Source organism: Furipterus horrens, unplaced genomic scaffold (assembly GCF_987537825.1).
Source record: "Furipterus horrens unplaced genomic scaffold, mFurHor1.1.pri manual_scaffold_2, whole genome shotgun sequence".
NCBI lineage: Eukaryota > Metazoa > Chordata > Mammalia > Chiroptera > Furipteridae > Furipterus > Furipterus horrens.
The window spans coordinates 71,665,213-71,671,751 of record NW_028327172.1 but is presented as its reverse complement, the minus strand read 5'-3'; positions in this window follow the sequence as shown (position 1 = coordinate 71,671,751).

Sequence of the window (6,539 nt, the reverse complement as noted above, 5' to 3'; positions counted from 1 at the left end):
GATGCTTTATTTTCTGTTTCCACGATTATCTTGTCGTGAACTAGCAACAGGACCACACTTTGAGTAGAACTCATGAGAATACATGCACAGACATTACCCCCTGTTCTTTTAAGCTTCACCTGAGTGGAGTAACTGAAATCCAATATGATCTGCATATACCTCCCTTTCCCTGATATTTTAAGTCACTGTTTACTGAATAGCCATCACCCACCTAAAGAATAGTGGAAATTAAAGAAAATGTGGGGGGAAATGGCAGTGCAGTTGCTGAGCCAGCAACTCTTGTACCTTGTATTTACATTTTCCAGCTTGATGTTTCAACCTGAATTATTGGAGTAGGAAGGATGTGCTTTGGAACTTCGGAGACAGGTTGGAAGAAACCAATTAGTCCCTCACCAAGTATTTAACAGGTTGGCAAAAGAGCTGTGTTGGAATGTTGACTCTACTAATGCTTCACTGTATAGGCTTTGTAAGGTTACCTTCTCTGCACCTGTTTTCTTATGTATTAAATTAGAGGCAAGGATGCATCTGCTAATCTCAAGGGTAGTTCAAAGGTTTTAAGTATGGTTGGGAATAGATGTTAAATTCTAAAGTACTATGCAACTAACTATAAAGCATTAAGCAACTGTTATCTAAACGTTAGCCAATTAGAAGTTGGAAAGATAGTTAAGACACCAGTTCTGTTTTTAATTATCATTAGGAGAAGGGATTTCAGAATGTCCTGTGCTGTTCACATGCAGAGATGGTAAAGACAGTGAATGTATTTGTGGGTATGAGATACTATTTCTTTCCAGGTCATTTTTTTCTTTTTTTTTGGTTTTTCAATTACAGTTGAAATTTCTCTCCCCCACCCAACCCACCCCCTTTCCCGCAATCATATCCCTCCCCGTTGTCCATGTCCATGAGTCATTTATACGGGTTCTTTGACTAAACCCTTCCCTTAATTATCCCCCTTCTCTCCCTCTCCCCTCCCCCCTATTGACTGCTATTCTGCTCTTTGTTCTATTTAGTTCCTTTGTTTGTGTTGTTCTTTAGTTTCCTGTATTAGGTGATATCATATGGTATTTTGCTTTCTTTGCCTGGCTTATTTCACTAAGCATAATTCTCTCTAGTTCCATCCATGTTGTTGCAAATGGCAGGAGTTCTTTCTTTCTGCTACATAGTATTTCATTGTGTAAATGTACCACAGTTTTTTGATCCACTCATCTACAGATGGGCACTTAGGCTGTTTCCAGCACTTAGCTATTGTAAACAGTGCTGCAATGAACATAGGGGTGCATAAGTTCTTTTGAATTGGCGTTTCAAGATTCTTCGGGTATAATCCTAGTAGTGGAGTCGCTGGTTCAAAAGGCAGTTCCATTTTTAATCTTTTGAGGTAATTCCATACTGTTCTCCATAGTGGCTGCACCAGTCTGCATTCCCACCAACAGTGCAGTAGGGTTCCCGTTTCTCCACATCCTCGCCAGCACTTGTTGTTTATTGATTTGTTGATGATGGCCATTCTGACTGGTGTAAAATGGTATCTCATTGTGGTTTTTATTTGCATCTCCCTGATGGCTAATGATGTTGAGCATTTTTTCATGTGTCTATGGACCTTCTGTATGTCCTCTTCGGAGAAGTGTTTGTTCAGGTCCTTTGCCCATTTTTTAATTGGGTTGTTTGTTTTCTTGATGTTGAGTCGTATAAGCTCTTTATATATTTTGGAAATCAGTCCCCTGTCTGTGATGTCATTGGCAAATATGTTTTCCCATATGGTTGGTTTCCTTTTCATCTTGTTGATGTTTTCTTTTGCTGAGCAGAAACTCTTTAGTTTGATGTAATCCCATTTATTTATTTTTTCCTTTATTTCTCTTGCTTTAGGAGATGTATCTGTGAAGAAATTGTTACATGAGATATCTGATATTTTCTTGCCTATGTTTTCCTCTAGGACTCTTATGGTGTCACGGCTTACATTTAAGTCTTTGATCCATCTTGAGTTTATTCTCGTGTGTGGTGTAAGTTGGTGGTCTAGTTTCATTTTTTTGCACGTCCCTATCCAGTTCTCCCAGCACCTTTTGTTAAAGAGGCTCTTCCCACTCCATTTTATGTTCCTTCCTCCTTTATCAAATATTAGTTGACCATAGAGGCCTGGGTTTATTTCTGGACTCTCTATTCTGTTCCACTGATCTATATGTCTGTTCTTATGCCAGTACCAGACTGTTTTGATTACAGTGGCTTTGTAGTATTACTTGATATCTGGTGTTGTGATTCCTCCTGCTGTGTTCTTCTGTCTCAAGATTGCTTTTGCTATTCGGGGTCTTTTTTGGTTCCATATGAATTTATGGAGTATTTGTTCTAGATCTGTGAAATATGTCATTGGTATTTTAATAGGGATTGCATTGAATCTGTAAATTGCTTTGGGTAGTATGGCCATTTTGATGATGCTGATTCTTCCCATCCAAGAACATGGTATTTGCTTCCATTTATTTGTATCTTCCTTAATTTCTTTCTTCAGTGTTATGTAATTTTCAGAGTACAGGTCTTTTATCTCTTTGGTTAAGTTTACTCCTAGGTACTTTATTTTTCTTGTTGCTATAGTAAATGGTATTTTCTTTTTTGTCCCAGGTCATTTTTTAAGCCATGCTGTACGGTGGACCTGTCTCATACTCTCTGCCTTTGTCTTTAGTTTGTTCACTTTCACTTCACTGCCGCCTCACATACCTGGGGCTAATGTAAAGTCTCTGAATCTTACTTTAGGATGGGAACTATTTCCCAAGCCTTATTGATGTAATAGGCAGATCACAACTGAGAAACCCTGTTTTTTTTAACATAGCACCATAAAGTAACTGTTACATAAAGTCAGTGACTAGAGCTTAAACTTGATTCTAAAGTTTGCTGTTCCCTATTTGCAAGTCCACTTCTAGGACTGTATCCTATAGACATATTTCACAAAGTACAGATTCACAAAGATCTTGTGTAAGGATTGTCAAGGAGGTCTTTAAAAGTGAAAAATTGAGTCCAATCGAAATGGCCTTCAGTAAGAGAATAACTAAATAAATTATAGTAGAGGAGCCCCAGCTGCAGGCAGTTATTTTTCTCTAAAAGTTGAGTTCAAGTGGCTGAGGAGTTTTTCTACTCCCCATATTCTGGCTTAGGAACCAGGAAAACTTCCATGTTACACTCTGTTCATTTCTCTATTTACTAACTGGGGAACATTTGTTGTAGAACACTATATTTGACTTGAAACTTGATAGATGAAGGAGAAGTTTGAGATATAAAAGTAACATACAATCTGAAAAAATTCCTGATAATTTAGTGAGTATACCAAGGAGATGAGCCAGTGTCAGAATCTCTCCTCTTTCACTCAAATCTATCCAAGTACTTCCAGTCCTAGTCCCTTGGGACCAAAGAGTCAGTGATGTATATCTGTGATCTGTGTTTGGTCTTTGAAAAAGCCTAATGGAAATTATATGTTCACATTCTAAAATTCACCATCAGATTTCTGTGCCAGAACCCCATCAAATCAAAGTGATACCCCTGATGATGTCATATTGACCAGAAATTCTAATTGGCACATATGTATTATTGATGAGTAAAAACAAAACTGAATTATTTAATAAGTTCACTTTGTTTAGTAAGAAAAAGTCCTTTCAAACCATGAGGTACCTGAGGGAATAATGCTTCTAGCATTTTTAAGACCACGGTGGTCTGAAAACCACTGATTGGCTGCATCAAAGGACTTTAACCAACCAGTGTGTACACTTTATAAAATCAAATCTATGGCTAAAACTTAAGACTTATTTTACATTAGCAATGTTCTTTCTCCCTCCTCAGGACATTCAGTCTCTGATATACTTTACATATAACCAACCAGGATTATAAAACATTGACTTTGAATCCCCTCAAAGAGGAGGGGATTCATAGTTGACAGACGAAGAAATCTGATGTAATAAATTGCCTGAGATAGGAGGTCTGACTGGAAAAAGTCCAGCCATTACTAATACAACAAGAATAGTTTACATGACATCGATATAACCTGGCAGCCAGGAGGGAGAGTGGACTGGAATGTGCATGTGTGAACAATGACAACTTCACTGTACTAGTTGGTGCAGGCAATAGACACTGTTCAGTGAACATATGTACTGTGTGGCCATCACATTCAAAGTGACCGAGTGAGTAGGGCAACAAATCCGCATCAACTTTTGTGTTAAGCTCTAACATTCCTCCATGGAAACTACTTGGATGATTCAGAAGGTTGAAGCTGTGGGCAACTAGTGATTGGCAGCTTCCATGACTACATGCCCACTCATGCATCACATCTTGTGCAGAGCTTTTTGGTGAAACATTAAATTGCCCAGGTGACTCAGTCCCACTTTGGCTTACATTTGGTGCCCTGCGACTTCTGGCTTTTCCCAAAACTAAAATCACCTTTGAAGGGAAGAGATTTCAGACCATTGATGAGATTCAGGAAAACACGATGGAGCAGCTGATGGCGACTGAGAGAACTGTGTGAGGTCCCAAGGTGCCTACTTTGAAGGGGACTGAAGCGTCATTGTTCTATGTACAATGTTTCTTGTATCTTATTTCTTCTTCAATAAATGTCTCTATTTTTCATATTACATGGCTGGATACCTTCTGGACAGACCTCATTTATTTTTGTATATACTGTTTGAAATAAAAAGTAATTTTTCAGTGAACAAACTATTATTTTGTATCCATGCTATGGATTGCATTGTGCAGGCAATAAGAATGATGTTTAAGAATAGGTAGAGACATAAAATAACACCCAAGAAACATTAAGTGAAAACAAGGAAGTTGTAGGTAATATGTATAATAGAATTTCCTTTTGCCTAGCAAGAAAGCAGATTAAATATATATGTCATGGTGTATGTATATATTGATAGATATGTTCATATATGCATAAGCAAGTCTAGAAGGATACACACCAAATTTAACTATGTTCCCTTTGGGGAAGATTGAAGGATGGAGAACTTTAACTTTTTACTTTATACATAGACTTCAGTGTCATTTTAATTTTAAAGAAGGTTTAATCACCTTTGTAATTAAACCAAACTCAAAACAGGCACCTAATTTTTAAAAGGCAGTGGAAATGAGACAGGATAGTAAGCATCTAGGAAAATTCCTTGGCAAGTGGAACAGGGAAACTGAGGCAGGTAGCTGGACACACTGGTCAAGAAATTTATAGCCAGGGGCAGGTAGTCTCCAGGGCAGAAGGCTCGAGTGCCTGGCAGGGGCCAAAACTGGGAAAACAAGGACTTCTCACCAGGTAACCTTTCCTCCCCTGAACTTTTCTCCCCGGAGATAACACCTAGACCTCAGTTGTACTTCAGATCCAAGCCCAGAAAATTAGCAAAACCAGGTGGGCAGTGCCAGAACCAATTGCAGTGACTAAAGACTCCCTGCCCTGTCACTGACCAATCAGTGGAGACCATGACCCTGGAAGGCTCATCTGAAGGACTGATGAATATTCTACTGAAATCCTCCCATGTCACCTCCCCTAAGATATCTGCCTGCAAGAGAGAGATAAAAGCCTCAGGACAAAGGACCCAGCATGCATCGCCATTTCCTTTCCCTTTTTCCTCCACTTCTTTCTTCATAGGCATGCATCTCCCAAACTAAAGCAATGTCCCAAGCTGATCCTCTGAATTTGTCCCCAAAGCCCCCTTCTCTCTGACTTCCCAGTGAACTAAAGTAGCCCGGCCTAGGCTCTCCTGTTGCTTCTCCTATGCTAAGCCCTTCTTTGTTTTACTGTCCCAAGTTTTAATAAAATGTATCCTCATAGTCACCTGGACTCCTGTTGTGAATCTTTCCTATACAAAGTCAAGAACCCACACACTACAGCTGGCCCTGGGCAGACCCACTCAGGGCCAGGCCTAATGGAAATAGTGAGCTCAGCTCCCTTGTTCTCAAGGATTAGAAAAGCAGACAGCTGGACAGGTGTGGAGAGGTACACACACTGGCAACCTGTACCATTCTTTAGTAGAAGTTGAGCTGTGGATAGACATGCTAACAATAACCACAGAGATTTGCTCTATTTTCAATAAGCCAGAGATGTGTCTGATGTTTTCCTGGAAATGGGACAGAAGAAAACTGCTGGATATACCAAAGCTAATGACCAGTGTTCTCAGGGTGACTACATTTGAGTCACAGTCCTCAGGCTTCACCCCATCACATTTGTTTCCTTGGTCTTGGTTACATCTCCTAGCATTCTGTTCTGCCACTTTCCCACCAGTGTTAGTTACCCACCCCTTCTGAGTTGCCTCCTTACTCCGGGCTTGGGACTTGTCTCTGCATTCCTGCACTGAACAAGATATCCTGATAACCTTTCTTACCTCGCACTGCCTTAGCTCCTTACGTTTGTGTGGTGTGATTTCAAATCAGTGAGCGTGGCGTACGGTCAGGTATTAACCATCTCACGTGGGCTTCAAAGGACAGAGACTTTTCTGTTTCTGTTCCCCTTGCATATCCAGAACACCATGAAGTGAGAAATAATAATAATCAAGTTGACCCTTGAACAGCGTGGGGCGTAAGAGTGACGAACT